Source organism: Corapipo altera, unplaced genomic scaffold, assembly GCF_003945725.1.
Source record: "Corapipo altera isolate COAL_440 unplaced genomic scaffold, ASM394572v1 23, whole genome shotgun sequence".
In the NCBI taxonomy this organism is placed as follows: Eukaryota; Metazoa; Chordata; class Aves; order Passeriformes; family Pipridae; genus Corapipo; species Corapipo altera.
Window position 1 is genome coordinate 10,033,313 of NW_020884878.1, and position 18,296 is coordinate 10,051,608.

At 38.8% G+C, this 18,296-nt stretch overlaps 1 protein-coding gene across 4 annotated transcripts in view; it reads left to right on the plus strand.

Moving 5' to 3' along the window:
* The first annotated feature begins 307 nt into the window (after nucleotides 1-307).
* The window catches only part of DICER1 (dicer 1, ribonuclease III), an 81,017-nt gene continuing 63,028 nt past the window's right edge, over nucleotides 308-18,296 (plus strand). For 3 of the 4 annotated variants that reach the window (XM_027638267.1, XM_027638264.1, XM_027638265.1), the window contains exons 1-2: nucleotides 493-648; nucleotides 17,909-17,974. The gene's annotated coding sequence lies outside the window, so the exon portion shown is untranslated. Of the gene's footprint in view, nucleotides 419-492; nucleotides 649-17,908; nucleotides 17,975-18,296 lie in introns of those variants that run through there. The other variant, XM_027638266.1, reaches the window with a different exon arrangement.

Genomic DNA, 18,296 nt, shown 5'->3' on the forward strand with positions numbered 1-18,296 from the left:
GGGTGGCGTTTTTCCCTACGGCTTGCCACGCGACAGAACGACGCCATTCCCTCAGATCCGCCTCTCCAGTACCGGCCCAACCTCAGCGGGTCCCTCACCCCCACAAAGATGGCGGGCGCCGCCTCCCGCCCCGCTGCACGAACCCGCGCGTGCGCGGCGGGGCCTAGCGCCTCGCAGTCCTGCGGCGGGGGAGGGGAACGCGCACGCACGTGAGCGCCCGGACGGCCCGGCGGCTCCGCGGGCCGCCGCTGTGTCCCGCTGTCCCATTGGCCGCCTCGCGAACCTTTCACCTTTTACCCGGCTCCGGCAGCCAATTGCCGGGCTCCTCTCATCGCGTGGGGAATGCGGAGCGTGCGGGCTGCGCAGGGCGGCATTCTCGGAGCGGGGTTGCGCCGCGGGCGCTGGGCGGCCCCCGTTGGTACGGGCGGGAGGGGCGGGGGCGGCGCTCCGTTTGCGTAGCGCCGGCCGTAGCGCGGGGGGAAGGGAGGGAGGGGGCGGCCGTCCCGGGCCCAGGTGAATGGAGGGACCTGACAGCTGCGGGGACTGAGGCGGCGGCGGCGGCGGGGAAATGGCGGCGGCGGCAGCAGGAGCACAATGAGACGCGGCCTGTAGTGGGGGGAAGCGCCGGGCTGGGTCCCGTCCGAGCAGGTAGGAGATGGCCCCCCGGGGAGCTGCATGGCGGCCGAGCGCGGGTGTGTCGCGCCCGCAGCTCCCGCGGCCCCGGAGCGGTGGATGGCGGCGGTGCTTCCCTCCCTCCCGCGGGGCTCGGGCAGCGCTGCCCCGCCTCCGCCCCGGCGGCCCCAGCACTGGCCCCGGGCCCGGGGTCGGCCCGGGCAGCTCCCCCGGCGGTGGCGGGGCCCGCCCGGCCGGGCCGCGCCCCGGCCCCGCTCGGCTTTGTCTGTGCTCAGCGCCCCCCGGGGGCTCCGCGGCCCTCCCGCCGTGTCCTCGTGGGCCCGAGGAGAGCGGTGGGGGTTGTAAAGGAGTTTCCAATCCGCAGCGCTGGTGTTAAAAGGCGATGTGAGAAACTCCTCTGACTCCGCACGTTGCTTCCTTTCCATTTTCTTATAGTGTAAACGAAGACCGACGTTGTGCTGTGTGATTGTGCGTTGAAAAAAGAAAGGTTAAAAAGATATATATTATTGCACAGGAGTTTGTTGCTGTGTTAGGTAAGGTAGCCTGAATGAGTAGAAAAAGGGTTGTGATACTGATACCTGTTAAAAAAAAAAAGGATTTTTTTGTGTATTATACTTAAGGAGAAATTAGTGTTTCAGAAAAGTGAATCTCATAGTGACTAGTGAATCTCAGTTATTAGCTAATAAATAGTCCGAGGAATGTTGGCACTTACGGTATTCTGAGTTCTGAGTATTTTGGTGTTAAGGTTCTGATCTTCAAGTTATGTGGTGGACTCAGTTGGTGAAAGTGCATAGATTGGGAGATGGTTTTCTCTTTTGTTTCCCTAAACGTGGTAACCAAAACAGTTAACTTTGCAGGCACTCGGTTTGCACCGTTTTACGCGTTTTCTTCAAATAAGCCGCTTTGGATGCTCTGCTGAAATGCTGATGGCACATGTGTGTTCAGTAGGCTGGGTGGTGCTTGTTTTAGCAAGTTCATACAGACACAAACTGAAGTTCATTTCTGTTATGCCATAATTATTCTAAATTCTTCTCTTAAGAGAGTCTTTCCCATTGTCTGTCTCTATAAAATACATTGTGGTCTATGACCTTTGAAGGTGCTACTAGAAGTTTTCAGCTGGAAGGTATAGTGTTTAGTAATTGGATTGTTGCTTTATCAATTAATCTGTAGAATTAAAAATTACATAAATATTTATTCATAAGTGTTCACCCTGAATTAGCTACTGCAGTTTTTTAAAGCATCTTAGTGATACAGTTCTGTGAAAGTGGCAGCTCAGTACTTGGCAATCACAGTGTGACGAATACTAGAATTAACAATTAATTGAGAATGAAATGGCATCAATATACCATTGTATAAATCTGTTCTGAGTCCATATATGTAATACTTAATGCAGCTTGGGTGTTTTCTCTTCATCTCTCTTCTACCTTAAAAGGGTTGTATTAGACTTAGAGAAAGGTAGATGGAAAATTGACTGAAGCTTTTCATCCGGTGAAGGACATACCAGTGAAGGGATAACAGACATGGAACAGAGAGTCATGAAAAAAGTGGCATAGGGAAGTGTTGGTTGTTTGTTTGTTTGCCCTGTTTTTGAAAGATTTCTGTATGCTGCAGATTGGAAACAAATGCCATACTCCTTTGCACTGTGCGTAACTAAAAGACGTGGTGCAGCAGCCTATTGGGAATGCCAAAAGTTTACAAGAAAGTGGAATCTATTAATTTATACTGAAAATCACCAGAGACTATAAAAACAGGAGTATCTTTTCAGTCTTGGCAAACAGCAAGGTGGCTGGTCCATGGTACTCCTGCTTGCCCTGTGATTATACTGTTTCATACATGTCCACCACTGGTTACTGGTAGAGGGAAGCTAACAGAATTGTTTTGTCTGATATATTACACCAATGTTTTTCTCGAAGCTATATTTTTTTTTTTTGGAAATACCTTGGTCATCTGTAGCCTACAAGAAGGAAAAAAGCAAACCCTTCAGCTCAAAAACCCAATATATTGCCATTTTTTTTGTGCAGTCCATAGATGTTTCTCATTTCCCGCTTTGAAAATACGTACTTTGCCAGTTTTTCAGCAGAGTGAATGGATTTGCTTTAGCACAGCTGATCAGCATCCAAGTATCAGGACCTGACCCATGTTTGCTTTCAGTATGAACTGACTGAATGTGCATTGATCTGTACTGAATGCGAATTACTGGCAAAACCAAATGCAAACACATGTATTCTTCCTGGAAGAGCAAGGATTCATTTAGTAAAAGGGATAATAGAGCTGAAATACTCTGATTTCTCTTTATATAAGCTGTAACATATATGTGAAAGCAAGAGTTCAGAAAGATTTTGTAAAGGATTCTGGGCTTTAGGGGTGATGAGCATTATAGTAAGTGCTAAGACTACAGACAGGATTTTTGTTTCAGGGCATAGGTTGAGTCTATCAGGCAGCAGGTAGAACATCAGAACATTCTGAGATGGGTTGTTCTGTTATTCCATAATTCTCTGTGACCTTTTTTTTCCTCTCATGTAGGTGATACAAACTAGGGGGTACCCTGAGCCTGCTAGATTGTTGGCTCCTGTGTCCTGATGCCTAGCTATGGAACCCCTGACCATCTGTATCCCATCACCTTCATATGTTCAGCAGTAATTTCTTCAGACTGATAACAGAACTTTGATTTTATTTATTTATTTATTTTTTTAGGAAGTGGCTGCCTTTAAAGAAACTAGAAGTGTAATTATAGTATTGTGTAGAGCAGGAGTGTCTGTATAATTGTGTGCAGTACACTTTTAGAATACTCTATACTGAAGGCTAAGAATAGTTGGTGTAGATCAGAAAGCGTGATTTTTCTTTACATCTTCCAGATATCTTTTTATCATCCTTTATCCTTTTGTGACTTTCATATGTATCGTGATAAACCTGAAGAGAAGAAACCTGATACATAGTAAAAACTAAAAGTTAACTTTTAGCTGAAGTCACTGCAGTCTTTATTGGAGTGGCAAAGTTTGGCGTTCATACTGTGTTGATCGTTTGGGGATGTGGCTGATTTAGGAATGTAATTAAAGTAAGCATTCTAGAATGCATAATCTAGATAACAAAACAGTGCCCACTTTAATGTATGCCATGATATTATATTAGGTGAACTCTTGGTAGATGTTGCACATCTTATTTAGTAACATCGCAGTTTTTCAAGTTTGTGTGTTGAGCAGTATCTCTCAAATTCCCGTGTTATTTTTGCTCTGTCTTGCAGACTACATTAGTTAAATCAGTTTTCCATGACATTTGTCACCTTCAAATTTATGAGGTCAAGAAGCAGAGAACTGAAACCAGTATCAAGGAATTTGCTTGCCTTGTTGCACAGCTGCAGGTGTTGAAATGCTCTTCTGGTGGGAAAAAGAAGGAAGAGCAACTTCTCCTTTCATAAACACTCCTGGATCCAAGAGACTTTAGTACCACTTGTTATGACCTTTCCTTGAAGTGCAACTTACTTGTGAATCTGATCTGTGTTTTGGTTGGTGTTACTTTTGAGTCCCTTCTTACCAAGGGAAAGAACCAAAAGTATTCTCTCTTGATCTTTGATAATATGTGATAGTAGAATAACTTGGTTTGCTGTGCTTTCTTTGTCTTTATGTCAGTGGCTCTGTACTTCTGTGATGTAAGCAGGCATGATCTGTTTCTGCCTGTTTTAAATCTGTTATTCTTCATAAAGAATCAGTTCCTTGGGATTCATTGAATAAATGTGAGAGATCTCAGATGCAACAGGGTGACTGCTGACTTGAAGGACTGGTTGCTGGAAACGAGTTTGGGGCTGTTTTAACTGGCCTTGGGATTTTTTTGGATGTTTTAAATTGCTTACCAATATCCTGGTGGTTTTTCATTTGTACACGGACACACACACAAAAAAAAGTGACCCCCAAGCCCCCCAAATTGTGAATTATTAAAAACTGATTGCCAGTGTCTGTCTCCTCCTTTTGAATCTGATTCTTGATAAATTGTCAGGCCTTTTAGCAGCCTTTTCCTCAGCTGAGGTGCTGATAAGTAGCTGGGTAGTGGTAATAATAATTGGTCTCCTTGAAAATAAGAATTTTGAATTTTTTTTTTATCTTCTATTTTTGAAAACTGAATTAGAGTTTTTGACCTGCCCACTTACTGAGTGTGTAAATCTCCTTTCCTTAGGAAGTGAGGCAAATAGATCTTGCTTTTTGAAGTTAATTTGTTTGACTCCATTGACATGATTTGGCTATGCAGGCATGTCTGGGCTGGCTACCTTTGCAATTAATGTTGCTCTTTCATTTGGAAAGTATGCTTTGTTTCTTATCTAGATCAGGTTTCTTACAGCTTCCTTTAACTGTTACTGGCCTTTTATGATGTTTTTTGCTCTATATTTTCTTGTTCAAGAATAAATGAGCAAGGCCTACCTATCTGAAGGTGAAGTTGTCTTGTAGCTGATAGTAAAAACTTCTAGATGTTCTCTGGGGTTAGGACATTTCCCAGGATTCAGAAGACCTAATTTACTTTACTGGCTGAGTTTCGGCAAGTTAATTCAGGTATCTTTGTTTTCACTCCCTCCTTTGAGTTGAACTTTCAAGTGCATAAATAAAAGGCAGTTTTTAGAGGTTTATATATTTGCCTCTGTACATTAAAACATTTAAATGTGTTTAAGCTGACTTATGAATTGGGGTTTTATGAATTCATAATTTTCATTGATTATATTTGATTTTCTTTAGTCTGGATATTAGTGTCTGGTATCAATCTCAAGTAAGACTTCTAATTCCTCACTGAAGCTTTGTATTTCTGAGCAGGCAAACCTGTTTGCCTTGCTATACCTTTGTGCTTGATGGCTTTTGTTTTTGGAAGAGGACATAAAATGAAAGAAAATGCTTACAATATAACCTAAAGCTGTGATCAGTCAAATTTTTTTAGTGACCCACAACCTTTTGCTATCTTTCCACTAAAGTTAAATGTCTATATTGGCAACTTGCTATGTAAAGTTATTAAGAAGTGATGTGAGATCTGTGAAAAATTATTTTTTTGGGGGAAAAAAAAATCACATACCCCTCCCCCCAGTTCCTAAAGATTCATGGCTCTTACTGTCTGACATAGCGCTGTCTCAATGACCTCCAAGACTGTAGAAACCAGGTTAATCTTGGAGATGGATAATTAGCATGAAAAAGTACACTACTTCTTAAAACAAAACAAAAAAAGCCCCAGACAAACCCACATTTGAACCTCTGTTTCTGCTGCATGTTCTTTGAGTCCCCAGGAAGATGTGTGTGTATTTGTCATTTATTCTTCTTGCTACTTAGTCTTCCCTGTTTATGTGAAACAAAATAAGAAGAAAATTGGAATATGAATATTTTCTACCAGTGTAATGAACAGAGTCAGCATGAATGGCAGAGACTGTAAGGGGGAAGTGACAGAAGCATGTTACTGAGAGCCATGGGATTATCTTTCTATCTCTTTCATTATTTCTGCAGTTACTGTCAGCAAGATCTCATGCACTGCCTTACAATTTTCTGCTACTTGTAAAAAAAGTGTGTGGGGAAAGTTTTCCCTTTCTTCATTATTTCTAGAGAATATTGAACTCTGTCAGTGTCAGCCTCATGGGTTCATTGGCACTAAAGAAAGATAACAAGCTGTGACAGGGCAATAAGAATCTGTCTGTGTACTTTCAGAGATTATAAAAAAAAATAAATGTATACCCAAGTGTTCAAGTCCATAGGTTTATATGCTGAATAGATCAGTTGATTTGTCTCCTGTTTAATCACAAAGGCTATGAGTTAGTGAAATCTTCCACTAAAGAAGTGTGGCTGCACCATCAACGGAGGGATTTGATAGGAATGAGTTTGAGCAGTGACAGGTGATGAAGCTCTGGAGGAGGAAGTGTGTAGGTTTTAGGAAGGCAATGCATTTTTGCCTTCAAGTATTTAATTGAAAAAAGGACTGGAAGAATGCCAAAACCATTTATGAGCTCCCTGGGTCTTTGAAAGACATACAATCAGCTTCCAGGAGATGAGCAATTTTCCCTATAGTAATCTTTGCATAGGTAATACTTTGCTGCGTCAAAGTTGAGAAGTTAAACCTGCCTTGATTAATACTAAATTGTCTGGAAAATGGTCTTCTCAAGACTGTATTGCCTAAACTGAATAGAAGATGAGTTTCTAGTGACAAAATTGATGATTTATTAAAACTGTCTATTGACCATCCTACTGTATGAGGGTCTGCAAGGAATTATTGAATGATTTTAGGGAAATGTAGTGACTGGCATAATGATGAAGCAGGTGCTGATTTCTGGCAAGCATTTGGAGTTGTATGCCAATAATGCTTCTAATGTGTACATTGACTGCCAGCTATTAATAGTTGTTAAAACCTTTTATTGGTTGATCCTGTTAGCGCTGTCTGCTGTCTCTTGTTTCCTTTTGCACCATTCAAATAGTTATGGACTACACAGCCAGAAGTTTTGGATTTTGAAGTTTTAGGTTTATTGTCATTAGTGTAACACCATACAGCAACAGTTGGCAATAGAGAAGAGAAGCTGGTGTGTGATTTTAAATGACAGTCAAAAATGTGTTGAATCCAATTTCCTTGTTTTCTGTAATGTAGGCAGTCAAGTGGCTGTCAAAATGGATGACAACCTTCTCCTCTTGCCAACTCTAATGCTCCTCTGATTCCCATCAACTACTTAATTCAGCTTGCTGTACCAGCAGAAAACTTGCCCAGGTCAAGGGAAAAAAAAACACTTGGTTGTAGCACGCTGAACAAGTTTTCTCCCAAAGAGTCAGGCAATTGTCAGAGCTGTTAGAGAAGGAGCAGTGACAGTGGGGCTGCTTCATCTAGCACTAGGTTACCATCAGATTGAATCTGCAGTCTCATGAAAACGAATCCAAAATACCACTTTCCACTTGTGTTCCTTTATGAATACTGACTTTTCTCACCTATTAATTGGAATAATTGCTTCATGTTTTTCTCATCTGTCTACTTTCTCACTTACTGTTAATAGCTTCTGTTATAAACAGGTGTGTTATTACAGTAATCTTGTTGTTTTGTGTATGAAAATCAGCTGTGGAAAATCTAGGATATAAACCAAAGTGGGGGAAAAAACCTTACATTATGTTATGAAAGTGGAATAAAAATACAATTGGATTTAATGACGCTTCTTTAGCAAGTACTGTTCTGAGGTATGAGCTGCTTCTTAGCACAGGTAACAACAATCGTAGTGTAGTAGTCAAGATGGAACACTTAGACTGTAGCTTTTAGCTTGGGAAATTCAGATCTGAAGTTACGCCTAGTTTAAAACCTCTCATTTTTAGCTAGTGGTAATCTGGAGTTGTGACTCCGTAATTAGGGATCTGTACAGGAAACTGCTTAAAATTCTAGGACTTATTTTCCATTTTTCCTCAAATGTGGTTGATTATATGTTCCAAGACAGTAGTAAAATCAGATACAAATCAATGCCTAATAACATAAAAAAGGAATGTTTCCTTTATCCAGTTTTCTATTCTTATGAAAGTGATGGGATGAGTTTTTTTTCTAATTATATGTTCAAGTTTTTGGGTATAATTTGATTAGCTTTAAAAACTTTTGAAAGTGCTTATATTTTAGTGAGGGCAGGGGAAATCATTGTCCTGATTTAAAAAACCAAACAAACAAAACCCCTAAAACCAACGACCATTCCCCCAAACAAAACCCAAATCAAACCAAAATAACTCCCTAGTCTGTTCACCATCAACCTGATAGAGTTTTGTAATCCTTCATTTGAAATCAAAACATTGGGAACCCAGACTCTCCAGAGCAGAAGTCATTATATAATTATGTCAGAAGTTAAAAAGTAACAAGTTGGGCTAGTTGAGAGACCCAAGTTACCTTTGTAAATCAGGAAAACTTTCTGATTTTTTTTCTCCACAGCTTGAGTGAGATGTTTCTCCCCACCCCATAAATTTGCCTTCAGAGTAGAATGAGGGGTGGGCCTAGGCTATACAAATTTTCCACACCATGGTTTTGGAATTTTTTTTTTCCATTGGCTAAACTCGATTTTGTGGTGAAAATTGCCCACTGTTTTTGTTTAAACCATGTAATTAAATGGTGATACATCTTAGATATATTTTTGATATCGTATATAATTGAATGGTGACATATCTTAACTGGCTATATTAGATCTTTAGTCAAGAATATCCAAAATGTAAACAGTGTGCTTCTCAATGTTACGAGTTGAGTGCTTCAAGTATGGGCTAAACTCAACTCTTGTTTCCTGTTGGATTTATAGGATAAACAATATTTACAAGTTCAAGTTTACAGGCATACTTCTAAGAATATTGGTTGACTGTATGTGTAATTTTTGTATGAAGTGGTAGCCAGTACTTAATGCAGAAATATTTTCAGTTGATATTATGTGACTGTCTAGAAGGTTAATTGAAAAGATAAAGCCAGCAAACCTTAATATAAAATAGATTCTTTAGAAGTTTGCATTCTAATTAGGGGGTACATGATCATGGAGGTGCTACTCAAAACAGTAAATTCTTTTACCTGTTAGGCCTGTGAGGAGCATAGCCTGGATCTTGGGCTGTAGCTTGACATGCATTTTAGATGGCATTTCTGCCTAGAAAAAAACCACCTGAACTGTGTCCCCCCAGGCTGTGGTGTTTGTTGTTAAGCTTAATTTCTAAAGTTTTATGGTAAAGTGAATTAGCAAGATCATTTCATCTAAGAAACAGTTTATTCTGTGTGATTTCTTTCATTTTGTTGTTATCATCTGACTCTAGGTGTGGTCACAAATTACCTGGAAACAGTTGAGGAGACAGTGTGTAGATTGAAGAGTAAGAGTGATGCTCTTGGGTGTTTAACCTTGCCCTATTAAATGCATGTTAAAGTGAGGCCTGGGGACCTTTATCATACAGCATTTTGTCTTGCTGCTGAGTGAAAATGAAAGGGAAGTGATAAAATGTCAAGTGACTTTCCTCTGTTTTGTCTGCATGAGAGATGTGTTTCTTCTGTGATTACTTTGACTGTACAGCCAACTACAGATTTTTATAAGCATATTTGAGAAAGCTAAAATGAAATACCAATCTAGTGAAATGATGGTACGTTAAACTTCTGCATATGCCACGTGTTTAATCTGACTAGAAGAGGAGTAATAAGGTCACTCTTCTCAGTGACAGCTTTTTCATAAGAGTTTAACACACTTGTTCTTTTTGAAATAGCTTCATTGCTTTAGTTGATTAGTCTAAGTTTGTCTAACCGCTTTTCTGTGCAGCAAAGTCAAACTTGTAAAAAGTACATACCTTTAAAATTTCATTTCAAAACTGTTTTTCTGTTGCAAGTCTTAGAGGCTTAGACTTACAGCCTATGGATGCTTTTTCAGCATTTTTAGTATGTATTTGGAAGATGCTGAGGTAGCTTGAATTGTAAATTATGATATTATGATAATGGCCATTTTTAAAGTAATTAATTGAAGAGGAGTGAGAGATTTCCTGTTGTTCAGTGTTGAGAAAGCAGTTCTGAGAAAGAAGAGGGAAATCTCCATTGAAAGTTAGGAATGTAATCTGCTTAAGTAGTTGTGAAAGTCATACTAATCAATTATCTGCCTCTTTGGGCATCTTAGTGCATCTGTGTATGCCTACTCAAATAAGCAGCTCATTAGCTGATAGAAGCAAATGATTAGTCAATGAAACTGAAAACCAGTTGTATTTAAATATTCTGCATAATTTAAAGTTTTTTATTTATTATTATGAAAAATGTAAGTTATGTTTGCATGAATTAAGGTGTAAATTCTTTCCAAATACACTGTAGTATGCAGGGGGAAAATTGTTCTATGTAATTAAATATAACAGTTAGTAAGCTAAATGCTATGATTACTTGAATGTTAATGGCTGTGATACTGTTCTCCTTGTTAATCAGATGCCTGTATTTGATGGTTGTGAATCAACCTAAATGATATCAATATGTGTACACTTGTTTCTAAAGAAAACTACAAAAGCAAGATAAGTTCTTAACCGATAGAAAAGGTAGTTAAGCAACGACTTTATATGTAAACCTAACCAATATAAATCAAGATTAAATTAGGGGTGTTAATGCCTCTGATTTAGTTGGACTTGGTGTACTGGGTTGTTAATAGTGAAATAATTTACTTTAAAATGCTTGATTATTACCGTCTTTTTAAACAAAATTATTTGGTATCTGAAGACTAAATTTTAGTGAGGTGGCTGGGTTTTTTTAATCTGACGTATGTCTGCTTTTCCAAGACTTTGATTGCATTCACGTGTTTTCTGGTTTGCTTCTAGAAACTTGCTCCTTTTCTTCACAACTAGATTGAGTTCTTTGTCACTTAAATACTGACAGTGCTGCTTCTGATCCAACATATCTGGCTGTGTATTCATTACAGCGGCCCTGATCTCCACTTCTGTGCTGTGCTGCTTCATGGATGTCTTCAGAGAGTCTGGATTTGATGGACCTCTGGAGAAACATAGTCAGTCTGACCTGGAATTGGTCATCTGCAGGGTACTGTGAGGATAAATGAGAGCGAGAAAGTACTCCTAGTCCAGTATTCATTGTTAAGTGAAAGAGTTGAAGTGTTTACAGAGCTGCCCAGACTGGAGGAATGATACAGTGAGAACTGCAGAAGATTGTGTGTGGATCTGAACTTTCCCAGATTCAAAATGGTGGAGATATGTTGCACCACTTGTCTCATTCTGCTGTCATCTCTGTCAGAATGTTACCTGCCAGGCCTCACTATTTTTTTTTTTTGGTAGGTCTTAATGTATCCAGAGTAGAACCTTAGGACACCAGCAGAAAGGGGAGCTACATCAGGCTCTGCTGATGCAGCTGTCAGGTCAGCTTCACAGAATTTGGCCTCATTTTTTTCTGAAAACTGAGAACTAATGAAATAAGAAAATGCCTCAGAGTTTTTGCTGATGGTTGTTTGATGTTGGCTACTGAATGTTGCTGCAATCAAGCAACCTGTAAAATGTCTGCTGCTATACTTCTGGTTATTAAATGATACCGGGCATAATGATTGATGGTTAGGCAACTTCTGTGCAAACTACAACTAACGTGGTAAGAAGAGGATTCTTTCTTTGACTTAATATTTTCTAGTTTTTGGTAACCAGTGCTCGTGGAGCTGGTAATCCAGGTAAAGCAAGATCTACTCTGTTATTTTTAGAAAAAAGTCTCTACTCAAAGTTGTATATTTATGTTCTGCCCTAAAAATGCAGTTCACAAGTGATTGAATTACAGGACTGTGTTTTAGTATTACAGAAGGAAGTAACTCTTTTTGACTGATGGCTGGACCAGGGTCCTGTAGATACATGTGTCTTTTCCAATACAATATTGTGCCAGCTATACAGACAGGATCTGGAATTGAAACAACCATAGGAATATATTAATTCTGAGTTGTGCTTGGCAGAAGAGATAATTGGCAGGTCCAGAACTGTATTAACTTAGTTACATTGCTTCCAGAACCCAAACTAGTGTCAGAAGCCATCAACTGTACCACTTTCGGGGATTTAATGCCTGAAAGTTATTACTTAGGCCTGAGTAATTTTAGATAATAATACAAAAAAGTGTAATTGTTTAACAATAATTTCATTATCTTTCCTTCTAATCTACCTCTATAATCATTAAATGAGTATTTGGTAAATGCTGTATTCAGTAAACCACAACTTAATTTTGTCTGGAACAATCCTTTCATTTACATAGCTGGGAATACTTTTGCATGTATGCAGGAATAGCTTTCACTCCATTTTAAGAAATGAAGGGTAAAACAATTACCTCCCCCTCTACCTCCCTTTCTTTTGAAGTCGTAGTAGCAAGAAAAGCTTCAAAAACTGAAACAAGCCGTTTTATCATTCCACAAGGAGGAACAACTTGGATACTGTTTTTTAGCCACATAGTAAGAGAATCCATCACAATAAATGTAACGTGCAGAGCTAATGTGGAAAATAGGACTAATGCTGCACTGGGCTGAAAAAGTCGGAAAAGGACTGAAAGGACTGAAAACTGTAATATAGACTTGGCATTAGAGACAGATACCTATCAATATACATTGAGAGAACTCTCTCAGGGATACCTATTTTATCTCAATTTTTCCTTTTTTATCTTGCATTCACCCTGCTTCTGTGGAAGTTTGAGAGATGGATGAATCAGGAATGGGTCTGTTTTGTGATTTGGGTCTGTGCCCTGCAGCGGTTAGTGGTGCTCAGTTGCAATAGTGTTGGAGCAACAGGACCCTTTTGAACCAATTACTTCACAACTGACATGGTTGGAGGTTTATCTGTTCAACCTTTCCTAGTTGATCAGAATGGGAAAGGCTTTCAAAGGAGGAGAAAAAAAGCTTTAAAGCTTCTCAGTCAATATTTAGACTCCTATAACCCCACATAGTGGGGAGAGGAAGCTGTTCCAGTTGGGTTTTGTGGATCTTGAATATTTTTATTTTTTTTAATTCAGTCATGACTCCATATTTACTCCTAAACCTAAGACTTCCATTTTAGACATCTGTTAAAAATAAAGGTTTTTATCATCAATGAAAACTTTTAAGTTACTCAGCACAAGAGGAAGTCCTCAAATCTTTGCAAACCATTCTAGTTTTTTCTACCTCTACTTCAGGACTGACAATACACAAAACAAGTATGTCTCATCTCATACTTTTATTTTTTTACCACTTTATCTTAGATAAGGACTTCAACTCTCCCATCACTACCTTTTTGCCAAGTAAATTCTTGAATGTATCTGATTCAGTGTCAGTATCATATCAATTGTTCTGGAAGGTCAGCAGTGCTACAGATAACATGTGATATGAAAATACTGCATGAGGCTTCAAGCTTTATTCTGACAAAATGTAATATTTATGATTTCTCACCACTTTGGAACCCCAGATAGTATACAAATCTTGGCTTTATTGGACAATACTGAAAAATGAAGTTCGATACATTAAAAAAAATTAAAATTGTTAATTGAGACGATCTGCTGCAGTTTGTTTAACTGAAAAAAATGTAAAAGAATACTCATGTTGTATTCTAAATGCAAGTATTTATATGGAGGGAAATAACAGTATCTTTTCCATTTTGCAATTAGTTCAGATCATTTTACAATCGTGCACATTCTTGCCATCATGGGAAATTCTGTTCATCTTCTCTGAGAGTCCTTGAAACACTGTTTGTATGCCACAGAGCATTTGCATAGAACTATAGAATTTCACAGCATTTAGACTGGAAAAGAACCATAAGATCCAACCATCAATGTAATACTGCCAAGTCCATACTAAACCATGTCCCTAAGTGCCACATCTACACATCTGTTAAATATCTCTAGGGGTGATGTTGACCACTTTACTGGGCAGCATCTTCACCCTTAGACATCCTTACATATTCCAAAAGAAAAAAAAACAAACAAAAAACCAAAACAAACAAAAAAACAACAAAAAACCAAACAAACAAAAAACCCCACAAAAAACCCCACAAAAACAACAAAAAAACAGAAACAGGGGCCCTATGGAAATGTCTTAGAAATTATTCACATTTTTTCCTTCAATAAAATGAAAGAATCAAGTATGTTTTTTGTTTGTTGTGGGGGTTTTTTTTGGTCCCTTCTGGTGTTCTCTCTCTGGAGATTGGAATCTGTGGTATCGATGGAGCTTTGACTGTCTTCTGAATTTGGGAGCAAAAATAGTTTTGCTACATATTTTGCTACATATTTTTATGAACTTGACTTCATCCCAGCTTCACAAAGAAGAAAATTCCACAAGTTTTTTGCAGGGTAAGAACATCTGAAGACTAGTAGTGTAGTTGCTGAGAAGTCTTTCCTTTTTAGGAAGACATTGAAAACTACAAAGCTTAAAATGTGGAATAAATAATGTGCTAACTAATATATAATACTTGTGCATTTTAAGGTTGCACTAGGAGGAGTTAGTTTGCACAGTTAATAAGGAACACTTTTTTGGGGTGATCTAAGGCTGGAATTCGTACACTGGTTCTTGGGTGATACTTAACTTGATATTATGACCAACTATAGGAGATACAAACTCTCATTTTAGAGTTGGTGGAAGTTTTAGAGCTTTATTTAAAATCCAAGTATCTGTTGATGTTGCATGATGCAATTACTGACTTCAGAGAAAGCCTTTTGTAATGTAGAACACTTAGTAATTTTGGATGTTGTGGCACAGAGATAACAGAGCTGTTGAATATGGGGAGCTTGACTTTTAGCCACATGGAGAGAAAGGGTTTATGTTTATGCAAATAATGGGATTGAAGTCTCCACATGGGGTTATATTCAGGGGACAGCTGCTGCTTTTACTTATCCTAAGCAAGAATAATTAATGCTTTGGAACTGTACTTGCCTTACAGCTTGCCCCCAAATTGGGGAAGAGAGAAATCCCTGCCCTAATGTCTGCTTAATTGCCTTCCCGTGAAAGACATAGGTGCCTGAAAGGCTTGAACATAACCTTTAAATAAAGTAAATCATCACAAGTAATTAATTTGGTACCCAGGTAAAGTACCAAATGATAAAGAAATGCATGGATCACTTATCCCTACTTGTGATACTGATAACTATAAATTAGAATCTGTAAATTTACCTGTGATTTTTCTGTGCAGTGGCTTGAAAAAACTCAAATCAAATATGTGGCATAATTTAATTCTAATAAGTTTAAATCTAATAAATGTTTTTCAGAGTGCTTGTATAACTCAGATTTTTTTTTATTTAGAGAAGTGTGTGCCCTGAGTGTAATTTTTTTTACCTGGCTTGTACGGGGAAGGCTTAGTTCCTTGGATGCTGAGTATTTTGTTTTGGAGTTAATCTGAGGCAGAAGGAAGTTTGTACTGTTGTTTCTGACTAACTTTATTGTTTGGATCACAATAAACCAAAGAAAAACGGTTGAAATATGAAGTTGCTGGAATAACACATGGAAGAGAAGGATAAGTCCTGTTTTATAGTCACCCCTGCCCCCAGCATCTGTGACCAGCAGTAACTGTAGAGAGACAGGATGCCAGCCCAGAAGGACTTTTTCCTCCCAGTCATAATGGCAGTTTTTACCTTACCCCCCTTTGATAATGCAGGAGTTGGGTTCATGCTGGAATTCATTTGTATTTGTATGGAGATTATTCACTTTATCATAGCTCTGTTGAGAGCCCAATTGCATAGAACTTCTTGCAAGATAACTTCATTTTCAAGTTGTTAACAGTTTAAGTAATGATTTAATTGATGGAGAGAATTGGATATTCAAGCGCAAGAACTTCGATAATCTGTGTTTCAGATTCAGTTGCTTATAGTGTGACAGCAGGTCTTTTACTCTAAATTTCAGTCATCCTTTTTTGATAGCAAGTTGGGCATCATATGAATGTGATTATTTTCAAGGGCTGAATTCCAAACCCATGAAATAAAAATAAAACCCGTTGATTTGTTTGTATCCTCTGGTATATTTGGATACTTGGTTTTTGCATTAGCAAGTGTTTCAGTAGCAAATAGCCAAGATACTTGAAGATCTTGGCTGAGGTTTGCAGAAGTAACTCGAGGTTTGTTTGCAGATTTTTAGAGTGCTGGAGATTTGCAGAAGTACCTGCTGTGTCACTTCCTGGATGCTTCTCTTGATGTCTTTATAGGAACCGATTTTTTTTTCATGTTGATGCTTTTTTCTTTGAGTATTTGTTGTGTTTGTAGTGTGTCTTGGAGTTAAGACTCTCCAAGTAGCTCGTTATCTTGGAACTCTCACGTTCTACCCGTTGAAAAAAATATGTGAATGTTGAGCTCTTAGAAGAAAATGTAACATTAAAAAAAAAAAGGGTAGCATTGCTGTTTGATAGCACACATTGACATTGCTAAAAATTGAGTTTCTAAAATGTAATTATGTAATTCATTTTTCCTTTTCGTCCCTTTTTGCTTGTTTTTAACAAAGTGCCCGGACACTACGGAGCAAAATTTTTTCTATAAATTAATTTTTCTTTTTATTGTGGTAAAAACAGCCTTGCCGGCTGGGGCTCCAGCGTGTGGGGTGTTCACTGCTGGGCAGCCCCGGGCCGTGCCGCTGTCCCCAGGGCCATCCCGGCGGCAGGTGCCCGCGGCCGGCAGCGGGAAGGATCGGGAAGGCTCGGCCACACCGCACCAGGCTTTGTCTGAGCGGGTGCACCAAGGCCATTTAGATGCTAATGCGATACACGCTCGCTGTTTTGTACTAGACCTTGACTGCATCTCAGGAATGCGGCCTGTCTGGTTTTGGGTTGGCATTCAAAGGGCCCACTGTAATTCCTGCCTGCCGATCGATTGATTAAAGCCGCGGTCTTCTGGCTCTCGGCTTTGATGTGCCAAAGGAAGCGGTTTGGGTTGGTGGAGAATTACATACGTTTTGGTTTTCCAGATCTTACCTACTGATCTGGGTGCTTTGTGTTTGCCATCTGCGATTAGGCAGTAAAGTAAATTTGCTCTGTGAAGCCACACATGGCATTAGCTTTACTGGCAAGGGTTGAGCCTTTTTTTCTGTTCGTGTTTGCTTTATGCTGGGGTAGCCAAATGCTATATTGTTCCTTTTAGCTTTTCTTGCAAATATACATAGTGTGGAGTACATTTCTGTATTTTTACCGTGGTTGTGGCAGTTTTCTGTTATTGGGTTATTTTCTGGTTGAATGGAATACATATTTTTGTTCATGTTTAGAGGCAGTGAATAAATGAATAACCTAGGCATAACAGGAACATGTTATAATACATCTAAGTTCTACTTACTGCATCCTAGCAGTAATTTGCTGTATTTTGTCATGAAAAAAGGATATATTTATGTGTGCTGCAAAAAAGAATTTAAAATGTAGCCCTGGGAATAAAATTTTTATAGGTCTATTTTATACATGAATGCAGTATTCATCAGATTTTCTGTGCTGCACTCCTTTTGTGTTCTTGTAAAATAAAACAATAACTATTTATTTTGTTTTCTGGAAAAACATACATTTTTCAGAATTTTCTTTTAAATGTGTTGAATGATAATTTTCTTGTAGATTTCTTTACTGTGTTAGGTGAAATATGTAGAGGGAACACAGGGGAGGAAAGCTGTAAATCTATTTGGCCTCAGCTAGCAATTACTTTAGCAGATAATATAAAACATGCAAATATCTCCTGAGCACTTAAGGCTGATCTTTCAGACGCTGTCTGTATCCCTAGCCAGAAAAGGACATATGATAATTAGATTTTGAAGGACCATGTGTTCTTGCTACAGAGCTAAATATTAAAATGCAAGAAAGCAGACTACCACATGGCACAATTGATTTTTATGGCAGTTCATGTTAAAATGCTCTCTCTTTATATTGCCTTTTAGGTTACCTAGGGTGAAACAAAATTACAGCCTTGGAGACTCTGGAAAAGCTCAGCATCAGCATTTGAGGTAAAAATGAACATACTGAAGTAATCTTGGGAGTGTCCTCCTTGTTAACTTTGTGGAACTGATTGGAGTAGAAATTTTCATCAAGATCTATTTTGCATTTAAGTTTTCAGTATTGATTTAAAAATTTTTTCTTTTCAGGTCTGGGGAAACTCATACTTTTAGCTGTATATATTGTGTGAATTTTTTGTTTTAGATTTTTAAGAACACTTTGGATGTGCATATATATGGTATTTTCGATTTAAGTTATATTTTTATATTACATGTAAAAATATATCTATTTGACTAATGTATCTAGAAATTCACTGTCATGAATGACTGTCTT